Source organism: Phalangium opilio, unplaced genomic scaffold (genome assembly GCF_054372755.1).
Source record: "Phalangium opilio isolate 3A_F unplaced genomic scaffold, DU_Popi_V2 ptg000070l_1, whole genome shotgun sequence".
NCBI lineage: Eukaryota > Metazoa > Arthropoda > Arachnida > Opiliones > Phalangiidae > Phalangium > Phalangium opilio.
Genome location: NW_028324182.1, coordinates 5,863,853 through 5,884,280, shown reverse-complemented (window position 1 = coordinate 5,884,280; position 20,428 = coordinate 5,863,853). Strand labels below are relative to the sequence as shown.

Genomic DNA, 20,428 nt, shown 5'->3' with positions numbered 1-20,428 from the left:
TTATGATAAAAAATTAACAGCCGTTATTTCCAAACTCACAAATCATGAGCCCCAGCCCCCCCTGGAAACAATTGCTATCGGCGCCGCTGATCGAAATTAAATTTTTGAAATATATCTAGATGGTGCCACCCTAAAGTGAAAATACAATTGGGAAAAGTAAACGAGGGGACCCATACTAACTTTAAATCTATTTTGAAGATTTAAAGGAACACATTGTTACTCATAATTTCGTATGAAGTTTAACATTTAAACAGATGAGCGTGAATTTTTCAAGTTAGAAAAAGATACAGTAATTACTAGCTAAATATATTCACGAGTAATGTTTTCACTATAAAGTGTCGAGCCCCACGATTAAAATACCTAAAAAAAATGTTCTATTTGACTATTGGTTGAAAAGATGCGTCTGCTACTATTCCTCCCCCTCCCATTTCTCTTTCAGTCTCGTCTGCGGTGCCTTTCTTCGCCGATATATTTTCCTACCCCTCTCTCTGCCGTTTTAGAGATGTGGTCCGCGGTGAACGTTAGAGCCTAGAAACGTATGGCCTAGTTTGAACGGTTGGGACTCGGGCAGTAGCCGCGCTAAATTCGCGGTAAGCTTCCGTCGACGATATCTGGTTAAGTCCCGCGAAAAATAGTCTAAAAACAACTTTTCGGTCTAAATTTTATCACACTTTCGTGTTTATTCGGTTTATCATATAATTTGAGCCGTGTAATTGCGCGAAAATCATTTGTTTTGGTGCGTGAAAGAAGGGATAATATCTTAAGCCTCGGTCGAGTGTTTTACCCCGATTTCACCAAAGTCTTACGGTGAATATTATCTGACGATTGCAGTTCCAACTAGCCTCGTAATTAAGTAAGTAATTGTCTTATTTCGTTTGTTTTAGTCCCTAATTGGCATGGTTTAAAGTTCAAACAGAGTGATATGGGATTGGGGAACATCGCCAAGCCTGTGCTCGGCGATTTTTTCGTAATCGCGATCTAGGTCAATAACTCCTCGCGCTTGCCGCCAAAGCCGTGTCTTATCGCGGCGGCGACTTGGCGGTTTTGGTACCAATGCACGCCAAAAATCTTTTAACGTGAAAGTTGTTAACATAGTAAATTATAGATTAAGTTTAGATAATTAACAATTGATAAAATATAGAATCGTGAATGAGTTACTTTTTTAAAGGATGAGTATAATAAAATCCTTGATGAAACCACGGCGAAGATCGTGGCACCCTTGACCTTTGATGTTTAGGTTATCTTCTAGGTAAGAGGGGGTAGAGTTGTCGGAAGGCAATGTGTTACGTTATTCACTGACATTTTGCAGCGCAAAAAAAAATAGTAAGGTCATGGTCGCCCACATAAACCATATTTAGCCAAGATTGACCCCGGTCAAATCAAAATACGTGTATGCCAATATTAATACTGATTTTTTTTTTTGGAAAATGTTATTTAACTAAATGCCTATCACGTAATTGCTCGTGCATTTCATTAATATTGCCGCCAATCAGTTGGTTATGAAAGAAAGCCCTTGAGAACGATTGTACTTAATCATCAGAGGGTAATGTAAATATTGAAAATTTAGGGTGAACCCATATAGAACGTTGAAGGGAATAAGATATTTGAAAGACTCAACAGCCACGAACCTAATTAGATGAGATTTTAAATGGGTCAAACATTTAATATTTTGCCAACCTTAATTGGAAAATCATATGCAAAATAATAGTAAAAGTGAAAAATTATGTCCAAAATATTATGCAAAATCCACCCCCTCATCGTACACCTTTTCTTCATGAAAATATGGGTAAAATTTATCCCCCCCCCCTCCTATGGGCTAGCAGTACGAACGAAGTAATATTTTTTTCCCCAAAATCATCCTCATTTTTTGCCCTTGTTTCTACGAGTTGTGGAACGTAACCTAGTCCCCTGGCCCCCTTCTACCCTCCGCCGTTCTCTCTCAAATATACTGTACACCCTCCTGGGTACTCTCAGCCCCCTTCTTAGTCCCTACAGTTTCCCGGCCTCCCTCAGGCGATTCTTTTTATTCAAATTTTTTTTTTTTTTTTTTTTGCCAGAGGTTTTTTTCTTTCCCGCCCTATTTTTCCCTTCCCGCCATATTCTCCGTGCATCGCGCGGCTGCTGGCTTTCACTCCTTGGTCGGATTAACCGGGTCAATACGCGCAAAGCTAGAGAGAAGGAGATTACGCCTAAAGGGAAGACGTTCCTCGCAATTAGAAATAAGTGTTTGTTTTTTGTGGGATATTTGTGTCATCCAACCATTTCGTAGTCAGACTTCATCTGGGCAATCATCAGTTTTGGACAATTTAAATTGGCTTTGATTAAGAAATATTTAATTGAATTTTAGGGGGCGCGGAATTAAAATGCTTAGTTTTTACTCCCCTCTCTGGCTCCATATTTATAAACCCGTTTTTCTACGTTTGTAATGTAACCTTTCGTAATAAGTTAAGTTTTATGAAGTATAATAGATAAATTTCGAAAATTTAAATGGGAATTGGGCCGGTACGTTCGAATTCTTGAACATATCATGCTAAGTATTTAAAGTCTATCAAAATTAAACGATATATATTGTAGCAGGAATTCTGATAGTAACTTAATTATAACAAAGCCATATCTCTCAATGCGTCGTCTGCATTCTCCGCTAATTAATGAACATTTTAACAAAATAATTTGAATAAATAGATTCATCATGAAAAACCAAGGATCTATATGGATTTGTTCTCTATTCTTGGTTAGGCCTCCCTTTAGATTTGATTCTACGGCGGTTTTCGCCGTGCCCTAACATTCCTCTATTGACGGGGATGATGCAAATGAGTTGCAAGTTTTTTTTTTTAGTCGGAGCGCTTTCGGCCTCGTCTCCTCCCTTTCCCTCCATTTTCTCTTTTTGACTATAGCGGTGGGCTAGTCCCATTTTAGCTTTTAAAGGGGGTTCATAGGAAAGGGGGTCTTTTTTTTAGCTGTGTGCTGCTGATATTATATAACCGAAACGTAGCTTATGGGATGGATACATCGGTGAAGTTGAGTCTGTGTGCGTGTTCGTGACGAATTTCCCTGACGCGAGGCTAAAGAGATTTACACTATTGAGAGCTTTCGCTTTAGGGGAGGAGCTAAGATCTGTGAGATAATGCAGGAGGAGAGATAAACTAATGTCTAGGAGTCTGTGCCCCGACTGAAATCTCTCTATTTACACTTAGATTTGTAGCTTGATTGAAGCAAATTACTCTTAACACACGTAGTTTTTACCATTACTTAACAGTAAGCCCCTTCTTGTTTTTAATATGGTTGAATAATATTATAAATCGTACGTGGATAAAATTTATGGTCAACAAAATATTATGCTTTTTTTTTTAATCGCCACGAAAAATAGCCAAAAATAATCCTAAATTGGGGTGGGCCTTTCATTATACCCTTTTTCAAGTAAACAAAACTAATTTACACTATTTTGAATTTTTGTTTGTTTGGGAGCGCGAAGAAATTTATTTTTCTTTCGATTTTAATTTTTAGCTCCGCCCTTTTTGGTCCTACACATGATCTTACGTTAGAGTATCTGTGTAAAGTAATTTAGTTTGAATAACGCTACTAATTTGAGATGCAAATATAAAATTTAATGTATGTAATTAATGGATGAAAAAGAATATAGGTAAAATATTTGCCCGCCGAGGTTAAAAAACCTTACGTGTATATTAACCTTGAGTTTATGGCGCGCCATTTTTCATCGTCTGCTGTTAGATTTATCTCGTGAGTTATGAAGAACGTTAAAATAGTGGCGGGAAAAGAGATTCGAATTGACTAACAAACGACTTGGAAAATGTAAAAAAAAAGAACTGTAGGTAGTTTTACGCAAACGCAGTTGGTAAAACAGCGAGAACTTTGTTGAATTCAAAGTGTAGAGTACTTCGTTTTATACGTTTTTAGGCTTAAGTCAGAGTATTTAAAAAATGCCTTTTTTCGTCTAATTGCTATTTTTAATACCAGAAACATGGAAGGGTTGCTTGCTAAATTGTTTAGCCTCTTTGTTATTTTGTTAAATTAGAGACGACAGAAAGGCAATTACGTTTGAAATAAGGCGTACTGAGGGTAATGTGGGTACAAGGTTAGCCCGTAGTTTTTTTTTCTTCTTTTTTGTTTTTGACAATCGTCAAGTTTTGAGCCAAGGCTTAAACGAGTTTTTTAACTTTTTTTACGCCGCCGCTTCTTCTCAAAGAAAATGATATTTTAATTGCTTAAAAGTATTTTGGCGATATTCTTGTGAATAATTGAATAAATTCACTATTCAGTGTTTATTCATTTTCTAATGGTTTTAGAATGAATTTGCTTCGGGTATTTTTTTTTTTTTTTTTTAGTCCATAGAGTTTTTTCCTCTCTGTATCATTATCATTAGACGAAGGTCATATACGAACGACAGACAGCTAGCTTCCTCTTATTTAGGTCAGCTATAGAAAGTTTAAATGTCATCGCGCCAAAGTTATTGGACGCCCGGATGAAGTTTATTTGACGTTATTTCTCTTTGTTGGATTGACATTTTGAAATAAGAGCTCGGCCAAAATGTATAAAAATAAATAAATACGCTTTGATTTTTCAAGTAAATAAAATGATAAATCGTGTAGACAGGGAAAGTAGAAAAGGTCAGGAAAGGTCATGGCATTTATAAATGATAAAAAAAATACCTGGGAAGGTAAGGTGATTTTAAGAATTTCTTAGATTTTAGTTTGTGAATTTTTTTCGGTGTGGTAGCTATTTTACATAGTAATAGCAAGAAGGGATATCTAGTTTACTAGGGAGAAGGTATAAGATGCCTAAGTATTCCCGCGCATTGTCCCAGTCCCCCTTTCAAAATACAAGGGGGATGTAAAAGGAACCCGGGCTATTTCATAGCCTCTCCTCAGTCGGAAAATACGTAATTTTCGTCATTCGCGTCGCGCTGACGTGAGTTTTCAAGAACCAATGAGATGCTGGTTGTAATTTAGAGGAGGGGATTAACTCCGGACCTACGTTTGGACTGGAGATAAAGCTAGAAATGTGGCGAGTTTATACCTTCTCCCTAGTAAACTAGATATCACTTCTTGGTAATAGTTAATCCTGAAGATTTGACTTGTTAATACTTTTTAAAAATTAACTATTAACATTGACATCTTTTGACATGCCTAAAGGAAAGGGAAACTGGCAGGAAATTAGAGCGTCTGTTTGGAATCAGTTTAGGAACAATAATTAGGTAACTGTTTAAGAGAAAAGGCTGGCGAACTTAAAATTAAAATTACGACTTGATTTTTTTTTATCGTTTATGAAATTTCAAGGTAACGCTTTTATTCTTTCGACGACAAGACGCATGCGCTAGTCAGCCAATATTATAAGAAAGAAATATGAGCGAAAAAAGTGGTTTCAATATGGCCGCCGGGGGTTATAAAAAAAATGTAATTTTATACCCCCTCCCTCCCCCACTCCATGGCAACTTTTTACTTGTATTATTCTTTTAATGTCTGTGTGTCTCGCTTCCCTCCCCCCAATCTACTTCAAACCTGTTTGACCACCACCGAAACAGCGAAGTTTAAATGTGAAAGGGAATATGAACCGTAATTAAATTGTCTTTTATATGATTTGATTTTAATAACAGCAATATTGCTTATAGCACGTGGACAGACAAAAAATATTTCTGATGGTAATATATATGGTAACCGAGGGGGCAGACACTTCAGAACTCAGGTGTACAGTATGTCTTGAACTCAATGTACTGTCAAAGCTGAACTCATGTGTACACAGAGATCCAGAGCGTCTACCCCCTCGATGGTAACACTGAAGTTTGTGCTTTTAAGTTGCGTATAGGTTTTGTTGAAAATCCGACCAAGGAAGATGGTATCTCCATCTTCCTTGATCCGACGACCCTATAGTCCAATCTGAACAAACTAAAATTTTATAAAGTTCGTAATGAAAATGTTAGCCTTCCCATGGAAATTGAGGCTTGAGCCTTTTGAAAAGGTTGGGGGAACAGCGTCGTCTGCTTGATGTAGCCTGGGTTAAGGCGGAACATTCCGTTTATATTTCCAAAGACGTTAAATAGAGCTTCGAAGTTATCAGATCACCGTAGTCCCGTTTGAAGCTATAACTAACTCCACTTAGGGTCCATACCGGATCAGGTAAACAAGATGGTCAAACACTAGACTTATTTTACCCCCGTTTTTATTGAAAAGGGTCTATTTTAACCGTAGACTAGGTAGGATATATCTGTTATTCTCAAATTTATTTTGCTTCATCTCCACTTTAAAATATTTCGTCACGTGATATGTTAGAAGAAAAAAAGCGAATTTTAGATTTTTATCTCTCTACCTGGATGCTTGGTTGGCTTCGGGTAGATGAGAGAATAAGGTAAGGTCTATAGGGTAATATTTTATCTGTATTAAATTAAGCCAAAATAATAAGCCTATAGCGTTTGTTGAACAACGCGTCGTCGCTTATAGCTTCCCCCCCCTTCGTATTTATCAACCCACCCTTGTATATTTATATAAATATTAATTAGGAATAAATACAGCTACTTGGAATCATTTTGCCCCCATATCTACCATGAGAGTTTAAACGCGGGTTAATTGAGTACTTACTATCCGTCACGTCTAATAATTCTGACTTCTTTCTAACTGTGATTTCATTGGTTAATAGCAACGCGAGTTCATAGGTGCAAGGCGCAACAAGGTTAAGTTCTTCATACGTAATGGATTAATATAGATAGCTCTTCCCACAAATTCCGCCTAGATACGTTGAGAAAACGACTGGCAACTCTATTATTCCTATTTAGCTGTATGTATTCTGTAATAATTTATAGATATCTGGACAAATATCCAAAATGGCTGCCTTTTTTTAGAAATATTTAGCCGGCTTAGTTTTATAATAAGGCTATAGCTATACGCGTGACGTCTTTCTATATTTTCCCCCACTTCCACCCCTATCTCATTTTATAAAAGAATTTTTTTTTTTAAAGTTTAGAGATAAGATTTTAAAAATGACCTTGTTCTTTTGCGAAGGTCCCTCCTTCCACTAAAATCCCTTTCTTTTGTTCTGGGTAGAAAAGCGTATTTCAAGTTTTTTATTTTATATAATAAATAATCTTTGATTTCGAAACGGACCTATTTTTAACAATGAATTTTATTTTTTTTGTTAAGAAATTTTTGCTTATTACTATAAAGGGTTAATTAGTTGGTTTCAGGCCCTAGTTCATTGTCAGTTTTGGCAATTTTAAGGAGGCTAAAATGGGCATTTGTTCTATTAAAGGTCCTATGTGAAAATATCTGTTTTTTTGGGCCCCCCCCCCCCGGAACGTTTTTCTTATATTTAAAGTGATAGTATCATATTTTAGATTAAGACTAAATTTACACGATTTTTGAGGTATTTAAAACCAAAGAGGCCTTGTATACCATACCCTCTTTGTTAAAACTTATGGTTGACGAGATGAAACGCCTATACTGTCCCTTTAAAGTAATGGTTTCAATTATTTATATTAGACATTATTTAAAGCAATATACGTCATCAATTTTACATTATAATTTTCATAATTTCCAAAGGAAAGGTTTATACTATCCCTTTAAAGGAACGGTGTCAATTATTTATGTTAGACATTTTTTAAAGCAATATACGTGATCACTTTTACATTATAAGTTTCATAATTTCAAAGAAAAAAAGTTGGCATTATAAAACATCTATAACTTTGTTTACCATCCTAATGTTTTCAATGTTAAAAGCAAGGCGATGCTTTACACAGTCCCTTTAAATTTCCAATTGGTGTATCGAGAGCAGAGCATCCTGGATCCAACTTCTACCACCACACTTTCAAATATGTAAGGCTATTTCCGTCTATTTAAAATGGCTGCTTACGAACAAGGCCTCTTTAGTTAAAGCAAGCCTTATTGAGACTAACAAGTAAACTTGACGTAAATTTTGGAAAGCCTGCTAACCCTATAAACTTCTCCCTTTCTGTTAACCCTAATGGTCGCCCCTCGCCAAAAGTTTTTTTTATACGTTGTATTTTGGGGGGCACCTTTTTTAACTTCCACTTTCTCTAAATTGCAGAGTTACCCTGTTATTTGCCAGCGTGTAGTCAGTCCGCCTTGCTGGAACACCTGCGCTCTGTAATTCAGGTGTTGCTCTCCCCCTCTCTCTCTCTTTCAAGGATGATACCTTAAATTTATTAACCACTAACAAGTTCCTGTATTCCCTGGTACCCCAACCTAGCGGAAGAATTTTTTAACCAGTCCAGATTTAAAGGGTCCGTGAATTAATAGTAGTCACCGACACTTTTTTGAAGAAGATAAATCATAATTTTTTAAAAATTTCTCAAATTCCTCTTTGATAAGTATTTGCATAAGAATTTCGTACATTTATTTTTTCGGCGAATGATAGGGAGTGTTGTATTTTATTAAAAAGAATCTATGGCGGTTAGTTTAAAGGGGAATTGATTCCGAGGGATCGGCCATGCCAAATAAAAAATAGAAAATCCAGGAAGATACAAATACAAAGATTCTAAAATTTATCTTAGGAAATTAAATAATAACGAGAAGTGATATCTATTTTACTAGGGAGAAGGTATAAATTCGCGCCACATTTCTAGCTTTATCTCCAGTCCAAACGTATAGTAGGTCCGGAGTTAAACCCCGCCGCCTCTAAATTACAACCAGCATCTCATTGGTTCTTGAAAACTCACGTCAGCGCGACGCGAATGACGAAAATTACTTGTATTTTCCGACTCAGGAGAGTGTAGCGAAATAGCCCGGCCTCCTTTTACGTCCCCCCTTGTATTTTGAAAGGGGGACTGGGACTATGGCGCGCGAATACTTGGGCATCTTATCCCTTCTTCCTAGAAAACTAGATATCGCTTCTTGATAATAATAATAATAATAATCCAAAAGCAAGGTTCATAAAAACCTGGAAAATAGATGCCTAAATAGGTTTTAATTTTCAATGACCGAGCCCTCTATTATAGAGCTTCACCAGCAATAAAATATTTTTAGGATGTTGTCAATTGAGGCATTTTAGCGGGAGGTCCCCTACCCAACCTTTTTTTAAGTCTGCGCTGCATTTTTGGGCGTAAAATTATGCATTCCTTCCCCTTAACTGTATCATCATATCCTTCTTACCCAAAATGTTAATGTTTGCGGTTTGAAATCCTCCTCCAAAGGATGAGTCTGAGTGAAGTTGAATATTTTAAAATAATATTAGCATATTCTGGCTCTGCCGCTCGGAGAAAATAAAATGCGAGGTTAGTATGATTGAGAATCTACTTAGATCTTTAGTCCTTGCCCTTTAAGTCAACTACAAGTTCTGGAAATAGACAATCTTGTAGTTGCAGACTATTCCATTAACTTACTTTCAAGGGTTTTATTTATTTGTTTGTTTGTTTTGTCGGGGGGAGCGACTGTATAAGCGTTCTAAAAATAAACACTTAACGTAAATAGCAATTAATGTTGGTCGCTAATTACGCATACAGCTAGTCTAGTCGTTTAATTAGTTTAATTTCTTTCTCATGGTGCTGTAATTGACTTGTCTAAATTAAGGTTTGGGTTGACATTAGAGTTAGAAGAACGTCCTTGCCATCCTTCGAATGCGGGCCAATTATCGATTTTTCCCCGACGGGATGGGGTCAAACATGTGTACGTGTTGACCCGCAACTAGAGATTGACCTACTTTGTTTCCAAACTGACTGAGAGATAGAAAATGACTACCCCCCTTTTGAGTTCTATTTTATTTTTAGTTGAGTGACGTATCTCCAAATCCTTAAATCTCTCCACTGTTTTTGTCGTCGGATATTTTTTGAAAATCCCTTAAACTTCGAAATCTCACTAAAATCTCTAAATCTTACCTCAAAATTAAGATATTTCATTAAAAATCTATTTAAAAGCCCATGATCTCTTTCAAAATCAAGTTAAAATCTCGTAAATCTCTTCCAAAATCTAGTTATAACCGTAAATATCTTTCAAAATCTCGAAATCCTGATATCTCTTTCGGTTTGTTAAAAGGACAGTAGAAAAATGTAGACTAAGGAATAGAAAGTATATATCTCTTTTTATATCTCCCATAAAGTAGTCTTGAATTCAAATTCACAATTTAACGTAATTTCTTCTAAGTTAATAATAATACGGCTTTTAAGTTATACTAAGTTATAATTGTAGTGTTTGTTCAGTTAAAATAAATGTCTTTTTCAGAGCGTGAGATGCTCTTTTAGAATATACAGTATAATTTGAGGAACAGAGAGAGAGAGGCTCCTTGCTAGCTAGCACTTGGTCTAAATATAATTAAAAAGAGGCCCAGAATGGTTGCCATGACGACCGTCATTCGGCGAATGAAAATTAAGAAAGAGCCTCGTGCTCCAGATACGGGAAAAAGCCGGCTATAGCGCGCGCGCGCGCGCTTGCTAATGTTTCGTTCGCGGATTAAGTTGTAATGAAAGGGAAACTGCGATATTTGCAAAGTTACTCTCTATCTCCCTTTATGGAGCGTGAGTTTCATATTGATTAATACGAGACACGCGAACAAGGTTAGTTTCTAGGCTTTCCATACCACTTTTTCTCTTTCATAACCCAATTACTTCATTGGATTATTATCAAATATTATTTTGCTTTGATGTCTGCATGCTATGCAAATTTAATTATAACCCTAACGATTCTAAGTATGTTACCGGTAACGTTTGTTCTGTTGTGTATTATTTCGTAAAATATAACAGGCGCAGAGCTGTTACGTAAAAATTTGTTTGAATAAATTCGTTAAGCCTTGTATCTAGTTTTAAAATTTAAATGTCGCGCGTTGCAACAGTCTATAATGTCACGTGACAAATTACTACACAATGATTAGCTGTATGTATTCCTCATTATAGATAATTTATTGTCTGAAATTTGAAACTTGTAACATATGGGGATAATTTGATCTTTTGGGAATATTTGTTGAGACAGATCCATTATTCGTAACAAACAGAGGTTAATGGGTGTGCGTCTGACGTGAGTAATGAAGTTATTAACTTCAAGCTAAAAATGATGAAAAATAGAACAGGAAATGTATATTATTATAGTAGCTTGAAAGTCATTTCAAAGAAACCACCGTTGTGACATATTAATTCTGAAAAGATACCAATATTACCATGTTTTAACAATAAATTTGGCTCGACTTATCGGCTTTTGTTTAGATAAAATTGATGAACTTAATTACTAATTGATTAGTTGATTAAAACCACTAAATTTCTTTCATACCTCATTATTTATAAAACATCATTCAGAGCTGTGGTGTTTTTTATTTTTTAATTATTATTAAATACCTCTACAATCTACATTTGTACCAGTAAATCTTTCCCATTATTGATATCATCTAACACTACCGGAAGTGAATAAAAAAAATAAAACAACACGTAGGAAGTAGCCGGCATATATTTCGGAAGTAGTTTTTACTCCCCATTTCTATACATAATAGAAAACAAAACAAAATAGAATTTTCAATTTTAAGGAAATCTCTTTAAAGGAGTTGCGAAATACTTAAAGAAAGATTAAGGATAATTTAAGAAATCTGATAAAAAACAAACGTGTGAGAGAGGCGATATGATAATGGCTCAGACGTTTGCGATTGACAATATTTGCACTAAGTGGGAATTTTTTTAAGGGAAATGTAGTTTAGCAATTTATGAGACGCAAACTGTGATGTGAAATATTTGCTTCCGATTTTTTTTTCATCTGGGATTCTTTTGCATTTGTATGTGTAGTACGGGTGGTCTGGTATCGATTTGACCTGGTTTCTGGCCTCGCCTTTTGGTCATCCGATCCCAGTGATACGTTAAACCTTTCTCTTCCTCCCCCGCTATGGGGCTCTTTTTTTCTGTTTCTGTTTCCATTCCTTTGGCGCCGAAGGGAAGCAAAGATCCAGGCGTATTTCCGGCATTGGAATCGTAAAAGTATGCCTCTATATTATCTTCTGGGAGATTTAATTTTTATAAAGTAAATCATTCCAAGTTGGAGGACTTCATTGATTGAATGTTGTACTTTGACTAATGGACTTTAACTCCTTCGTACCCGCGCGCCATTTAAGAGTTATAGAGTAATGACACATCCTTGCCTTAGACTGTATTACGCTCTATGGGTTGTTAACGTGGAGTGCCATTACTGTAAACCAGTCGGCCTGCTCCTGACCTAAATATAGAGCGAGGTAGCCTTATAGAAATCTAAGTGTGTGTCTGTCTGTACAGGAATGAAGTTGGTTGCTGGATATAGCGAGATGTTGGACAGTTCATTTTAAAAAAAAATTGAAAAATTCTTATTATTAAAAATTATAACAATTTCTTCTAATATTTCAAAATTATCTAATTAGGCCTAAGTACCTATCAAGGTTGAAATACAGAAATAAACATTTATTCTCAGCCCTAGAAAAAATCGGATATTTTTAAAATCTTGTGGGAGTTTGAGATGATATTAAAATCAATTTCTGAATGAACTACCCACCCCTCTGATCTTTACGACGGCCGAATCGATCAGTTTAAAGCAACCACTCTGTCTCTAGGAGCTCGCTCGCGAAGGCCGTCTCGTGGATATGACCTATTTTTGTTTTGTTAAATGGGGAAAGGAAATAGACCAAATTCAGTTTCATCCGGTCGAAAGGGTTCTCTGAAATTACGGGTATTTGAAATATTTCACTATATTGTATTTTAGTTGAAGTGACGTTGTTTAATTAGCGTTAATTTATGCACTTACGTAGGCATCTATTTCGTTATCGCGTTATTTACAGAGTAACTAAATAAATGTATGGGCCCTTTTTTATATTGCTATATGAACTCCGAAATATTGATAACTGTATCGATATAAAACTTGGCGTTATTTTTTTCCTAGTTTTTTTTTTTCGAACACAAATTCCGATAACATATAAATCTATATATTAAAGAGGTCCCTTATTGATAATAAATATTTTAATAGCCTTATCAAAAGGGACAATGAAATGGTTGGTTATTATTATATGATAGTTCTTTATTGACGCGGTTTTTTATAGCTGCTACAACTCCAAGAAATAAGTTTTTTTGTAGCAGACGAAATTTAGCGACGTCCCGTTTTGGCAAATCAAAAGATGTTTTAAGGCCGACTTCCATCGAAAAGAGTTCTAGCGAACTGAAAACCGAGCATTGAGATTAACAATGGGGCGACCGTGCCGATTTTCGAATCCCCGCTGGTGTAAAAGATGGAAGGTTTCTAGCTAACTGAAAGCCGTGCAATGTGGTTCTTGCGAACTGAAGATACACAATAGACAATTTCCTTCAGGGGAAAGCAAAAATTCGAGAGGAAATAAATTTAAAAGGATTTCTATTGTTCATCTTCAGTTCGCTAGAACCACATTGCACGGCTTTCAGTTAGCTAAAACCCTTCCATCTTTTACCCCAGCGGGAATTCGAAAATCGGCATGATCGCCCCATTGTTAGTCTCGATGCTCGGTTTTCAGTTCGCTAGAACTCTGTTGGATGGAAGTCGGCCTTTAAAAACGTTGCCCGTTCGGACGTCATTAGCGCCGAAAACATTATGCCTTTTGTGAAGTTTCACTGTCCCTTTGATCAAACCGCGCGACGCGAATATTATAGACTGAAAGCGCTTTTAATTGGGCCTTGTCGATCTTATTTATTCCTTATCGGAAGTCCTTGGAAATGTTTCTTTTCAGATATGAGTTCATTCAACGCTACAATCAACCCCTCCTCCCCCTAATTTTCGTCCCCCCCTCAATATTGGAAGGTTAGCCCAACTAACCCATAATTCAGATTATAAATTGTAAAACGCAGGTTGCTGTTTTTTTTTATTTGCATAATTGATAAGAGTTTAGTTATTTAGTTACAAGTCTCGATAAAAAGCGTCGGCGACTCTCTCTCTCTCTCTTTCTCAAGGATGTCTCAATGTCGTTTATAGGTATAGACCATTTTATAATATAAATAATCATTTTCATTCAAATTAATTACCAATATAACCCAAAAATTAACTTATCGAACGTGTTTGGTCCATTTTGGAAGTGTTCTGGCCTTACCATCGTGGCCTTTAAGGGCCAGTTTTCAAATTACTTATTTAAAATAAAATTTATTTTCCCAATTTTCAAATATTTACAAATGTTCACCCTTATGTGCAAAGGTAATATAATTATTTTTTTATTGTAACTGCAAAGTGTAAGCTTATTCTTGTTCTCGGTAGAACGTTCAACCCGTATTTTTTTATTCGATGACACCGAAGAGAATTTCTTTTTAATTAAGAAAAGTCCTTCGAAATATGAGATGATGATACTTCAATCTTTTCTATGGCAATCGTCTAATATTTGCTCTTTTCCCGGTTTTCAACCTTAGAACCGGTAAAATTTCTATAGTAAGTAAGCCTGCAGTTAAATTCTACTGGTTTCCCAAGATGAGTTAGTTTTATACGGTGCAGACATCTAAGCCTGCGAATTAGTATCGTTTGCTCTTGTTTGATCATCTCCCTGTGTCGAAAGAAGCTCAAGAGTCCCTGGGATAAATTAAATACTCCCGACAGTGTGAGACATCATCTCCAAAGGAGTGTTAATATCAACCGTCGAGGAAAAAAATCGTCGTCGTTTGTGTGTTGTTTTATATCGTCCGTCCTTGAACGTCGAACTCGGTCCGGAGTTTGCGCATTTCGCTGGCTCGAAGGGGGTAATCACTATAGAGCATTTCGATGGAACTAAGAGGGATAGACACGTTGCCTTCCATCTCGCTTTTTGGTGCCTGCGCTGTAGTATTTTTGATAATGCGGAGAGACGGATGGCAATGTGTCAACCCCATTGTATATCCCGATACTGAGGGTTGCCTACCCCCTTCTTTACGCCAAAAAGGTCTATTGAAGACATTGTTTACCAAATCTTAAATGATGAGTCCAAAAATTTCCTTACTAAATACTCAAAAGTGCTCATGATAATGGCTTGAATTAAATGATTTAAATGTTTTCCGTTGTACTATGGGAAACTTTGAAATGGGAAAGATGGTACTTAAGAGTGGTGGTTGGTCTCTCGTGCTGGATGGAGAGATGGAGAGAGAGCGCTCCAGAGAGAGAGGAGACTGGTTCGCATCGCGCAGTCTCGGGATTTTGGCATCGATTCGTTGTGGAGACGCTGTCATTGTACGACCTTGTGCCTCATAAGCCTCGAAGAACCTTCGTCAGGCTCTCTCAGGCCTAGCTTGTGTGCCAACCAACGGGAGCCTTGCCCAAATTTTTATTTTATTTTTCCGTTCTGTTTCGTCCCCGCCCTCATTGGAAACTTCCCCCCTCCGTTCGCTGGCTTCCCTCCCTTACCCATTTCAATCGCCGAATCTCCCGGTGACCTTATGACCTTAGTTGGCTCGTTCTCTCTCTGGCTCGCGGGTTAGTGACCCGACTCGCTTGCCCTTGACCCTGTGCCCTTCGCCTCGTATTATTGTGTCCACGGTAAGAAACCTTTCCAATATTATTGCAACGTTATTATTATGTTTTCGTCGTCGATGTATTTTTCGTTCAATTACTAAGGTGATGTGATGGTATTTATTTATTACTAGTTTTGAGCACTTGAAATATCGTGTACTGTTACTGTAACAGGGTTCGTACGGAACCTGGAAAACCTGGATAGGTCAGGGATATGGAAAATAGGGGAATAAGTCAGGGTTTTAAAAATATTTCCTAAAAAGTCAGGGATTTCGTTTGTTATATCAAACCATGCTTCGAGCAATGGTAAATATAAGCCTGGTGTGATGAAGTGGGCTCTGATAAACACCTTAAAAATGTCAGGGATCTTGCCAAATTTGGTCAGGGATAACCAGGAAAAGTCAGGGATTTTCAATGTAAAAATTTCGTACAAACCCCGTGTAACATGCCATTTTGAAAATGGTTAGAACGTTTTTAAAAGGTCTTGAATTGAAACACGCGTTGCTCTAAACCCAATTCAAAATTTAGCTTAGTTTTCTTTGCTTTAAGAAAGCTATTCATGTGGTAATTGAATTTATTTTTTGTGCCCAAACTTGAAGCCCTAATTCGCTCTAAGTTTAGTCGCGGTTTCACTATAACCTCAAGAATATTTTACCCCTTTCTATTTACGCTTAAATTGTGGTTTTCACAATTTTCCATATTATATTACACCATTTTAAAAAGACTACTCGGGTTATTTTAGCTTACTGATCGCGGCTATAGACTATAGCTTACGTAATCTTTCCGGAGTTAGAATTTTTTTTCTGATATGTCTATTATGGGGGAAAAAAGAAAACAGCTTGGGTTGAGTTTGGAACTAAGTTCTTTTAAAAATAGATTCGCAGGGGATTCCGCCAAAAAACCAAAACTTATTCCCGCCAGAAATATATAGGAACTAGACCGCGCTCGTTTCCTAAGCTTTAGAAGCGGGAAAAAAGATCTATATTTTGAAATTATTGTCGCTCGGGATAAGAAACTTGGGAAAGCGAAGGTTGGTTACGGGGTTTATAATACTGTCAATATATATTGGTGGTATCATGCGTGTCACTTTTTGTTTTTGACTGTCTGCGTTTTGCGGTACCAACATTCCTCCGACTGTAAAATCAGCATACGGAAATAGTTCTCGGTAGCTTTTGTTTCCTTTCATTATGTTCCGGCCCTTCGAAAATGTACATTTTAAGATACCGCACTGTAAGAATCATTGTGCATACAAACAAACCTGGAAAACTCAGGGAAATTAATAGTTGACAAAAACTCGAGGAAATATAGAATTTTTAGTAAAATTCAGGGAAATATATATATGGGAAAAAACCTGAAAACTCTGGGAAATATATATATGGGAAAAAACCTGAAAAACTCTGGGAAATATATATATGGGAAAAAACCTGAAAAAAACTGGGAAATATATATATGGGAAAAAACCTGAAAAACTCTGGGAAATATATATATGGGTAAAAACCTGAAAAACTCTGGGAAATATATATATGGGTAAAAACCTGAAAAACTCTGGGAAATATATAAATGGGAAAAAACCTGAAAAATTCTGGGAAATATATATGGGGAAAAAACCTGAAAAACTCTGGGAAATATATATGGGGAAAAAACCTGAAAAACTCTGGGAAATATATATGGGGGAAAAAACCTGAAAAACTCTGGGAAATGTATGAAAAAACCATCCAGACAGTATGTGAACCACAAAGACTTCAGATTGGGCAGCAGGGTTACCAGTCCACGAAGTTGGTTCGTGTTGTTTGAAGCCATATTAAACGTCCTTGGGTGATCCATATAACACCGGATGTTCCGTTTTAAGAAAACAAGGTGGGCAAACACCCGATTCTCTTTTACCCCCCCCCCCGTCCCCCACGTTTTGCAAAGGGGTCTATTAACCCAGAAACAAAACCTCTAGAGGCCCGGACCGTATATAAAGTTTGCGGTTGTGGAGAGCTAGCTTTCTTGGCTAGAGGTTGAGTGACCCCGATTCGCTTTCCAGGGACCGCGTGAGTGAAAACATTCAAAAGTGTGCCTAGATTCTTCTGAGATGTATAGTGGCGCCAATAGCGGACGAAAACAAAATTAGATAATCGATGACGTAATTTAATAGGACATCGAAGCGTGTACGCTGTTTTTTTTATTATTATTTAAACCAGCGGCACCCATTGAGAAATTAAAGGGGGACGTTTTTATAATACTTGCTTTGTAAATAACAAGTTCGAAGAGAAATTAGAAATTAGGACAAATGAGAGAAAAGTGGATCGGCAACTCAAAACTTTTCAAATTTTCTTTTAAAGGTAGCCCGTAAATTTTTCAATGCCGCGGGCCGGGGGGGGGGGGTAGGAAAATTATCTCCTTATTTACCGACCGTTATTTTTATTTAAAATGAAGTTATTTATTTATTTACTTTATTAAATTTTGAATTTACTGAACTTTATCGTACAGTTATCAGTAAATTAATAAGAAGTTTGATATTCAGTGATTTTGAAATAATTAAATTTTGCAATATAGCGCTGAAATCTAGCGTTAACAACTAATTTAAGTCGCGTTTACACGAGATACTTAGAAACCGTTTTAAACCGTTTTGGAATGTACAAAAAATAATATTAAGTTGATAAAACCCAGAGATCTTTCACGAGAAAATGCAAATATTATTATTAAACGGTTGAAAACGGTTCCAAAGTGTCTCGTGTAAACGCGGCTTATATATTTTGTTGTTTGATTGATTTTGGTTTGAAATCCGTTTTTCCTAAAATTTCCACGATTTACCTTGATTTTTTTTAACAACAATACATCATTGAGCCGCCCTCTTTATCTGGCGCATTAATACTAAATGATAAATCTCATAGCAAGTAAAATAGTGTCTCGCCTAAGTAACATTATAATAGTTTCTAAGGCATTCCACATATTCGATATACGATATAGCGTTTAAGGGGGGAGGAAATCAACGCTGGTATCGTTGATACCCCCCCCCCCCACGGTTATCTGGTTCAATAGCGTTCTCTGTCATGGCCACCAAATCCGCAATTTTGACTCTACCAGTGGCATATGAGAAAACAGGCTTAGCTACTAGAGAGTATTCCAACTGGCGTTCCGCCATTAATAATTTCATTGACGGCGTGACGCTCTGCCTAATCTGTGTTTATATTGTTTAAATATTAACATTTCATACAAGTGGAACTGACCCTGCATGCTTTTGGGCATGCTTAAAGACTATAGAGAGCTTTCAGTTGGAGGAGGAGCTGAGTCTGGTGACATAATTTACTCTGCCATATTGGTGGGTTTAAAGTAGAAACGAAGCTGAGACCACCCAATATGACTACCAGAACAGCGCCAGTAAGACTTGGTATGGTGTGACGTACTACTATCCCATCTGAAAGCTCTCTATACCACACTGCGAAAAAAAATGGAAATATGCACATTGGGGCATCTTCTTTTCTTGTGTGGTTAGCTTGACCCTCTTCGAATTACGCTAGCTACCTGGTTGTTGTTAATAGTATTCCTGGGTTTGTTTGTTACTATCAGAGTACTATCAATGGCTATTAATAAACACGTTCTGCACAAGGAAGCCAGACTCCCTGAATCCCTGATATGAGTCAAAAACGAGGTCTCCATGTGTAAATGGTATGAATTCTCCTAGTCTGAAACCTATGCATAGAAAAATAATTTTCTTTACTCCAGCGGAAGTTGAGTATCTTTTGACTGTTCTTAAAGGTATTAAATGTAATCCTTTGTGAGAACAGACTGTGTTGATTTTGAGTTTAGTTGTAGATATTGTAGAATAATCGATTGTAGTTTTGAGTTTAGTTGGATATCACTGACTAAGAAATCGATATTAGCATAAGTGGCCACTTAGCTGGGCTGATTCTTAGTCAACTTTCCTGATTTAAAATCATGTTTTTTCAAATTCTGTTACGATTTGTCACTTCTGTTTTTTTTATTTACTGTATTTCGATATTTCATTTTTTTTTCTTAAACCCTATCGTAAAACTTTCCATTCTGAGCTGTTTTCGAAAAATGTCTCGGCATAAACATTTTTGAATGAGGGGGGCGACCTTTGACCTGAAAGGATCATTTGCCGTTACCTTGTTCGTGAGGCGATAGCAACAGTGCCCGCTGACATTTTTTAGAAGCTCTGAATTTAAAATGCAAGAAATGAAATGATTTAATAACATAAATTTTTATGTAATTCCCCTTCAGTTGACCTTGGTTGGGATTTCTACGGAAATTTATGTATGAAACCTTATAAAAATTATTGCGGGGCGATGTTTAATTATAGTTAAGCTGTGAATGGAATACGAAATTTAAAAATACTAAAAATTATACAAAACTCAGAGCAAAAATGTCGTATTTATAAATGGAACGTATTGAAAGAGTTAACGCGTTTTGAAAGACCCTTTTCCGTTGGCCCACTTCTCGTGCACCGTCAAAAAGCGAACGTGTCTTTTGCTATTTCTATATCAAACTCGACGTAAAAATCAGTTGACATTAGAAGGAACGAGATCGAAGGGTTTCGCCAGTCCTTCGTAGCGCTGACAATTGGCATTAACTATCTCCCCCGAGCGCGAGCTCATTAAAAATGTCGGTCTAATAAATGTATAACAGAACAGGCAGGGCGCCACCATTTTTGAAAAGATTTCGGTAATGGCCTTAATTTTTCTCTCTTTCTCTTTCCCTCTCTCTCCATCGTGCTTATCATAGGTGTGTAACCATGCAGAAATATATTAAACTAAAAGTAATTAAATAATACCATATTCCCTTATCAGGGTTCGTATATAATCTGGATAAGTCAGGGATTTGGAAAGTGGGGGAATTTAAAGTTTTTTACTAAAAAGTCAGGGATATGTTAGGGATTTAGTTTGGTATTTCAAATCATGCTTCGACCAATGCTAAATATGGGCCAAGTGTGATGTAGTGGGCACCTTAAAATGGTCAGGTATAAGCTGGAAAAGTCAGGGATTTTCAATGTAAAAATTTCGTCCGAACCCTGCTTATGTATCTAACTGTAAAAT

The 20,428-nt window shown here is 36.6% G+C and overlaps 1 protein-coding gene across 2 annotated transcripts in view; it reads left to right on the top strand.

Annotated features, from left to right (window-relative positions):
- The first annotated feature begins 452 nt into the window (after positions 1 to 452).
- Positions 453 to 20,428, top strand: part of LOC149661263 (ecdysone receptor-like) — a 55,784-nt gene continuing 35,808 nt past the window's right edge. Inside the window, exon 1 of one of the 2 annotated variants that reach the window (XM_089842728.1) lies at positions 453 to 853. The gene's annotated coding sequence lies outside the window, so the exon portion shown is untranslated. Of the gene's footprint in view, positions 854 to 15,268; positions 15,414 to 20,428 lie in introns of those variants that run through there. The other variant, XM_089842729.1, reaches the window with a different exon arrangement.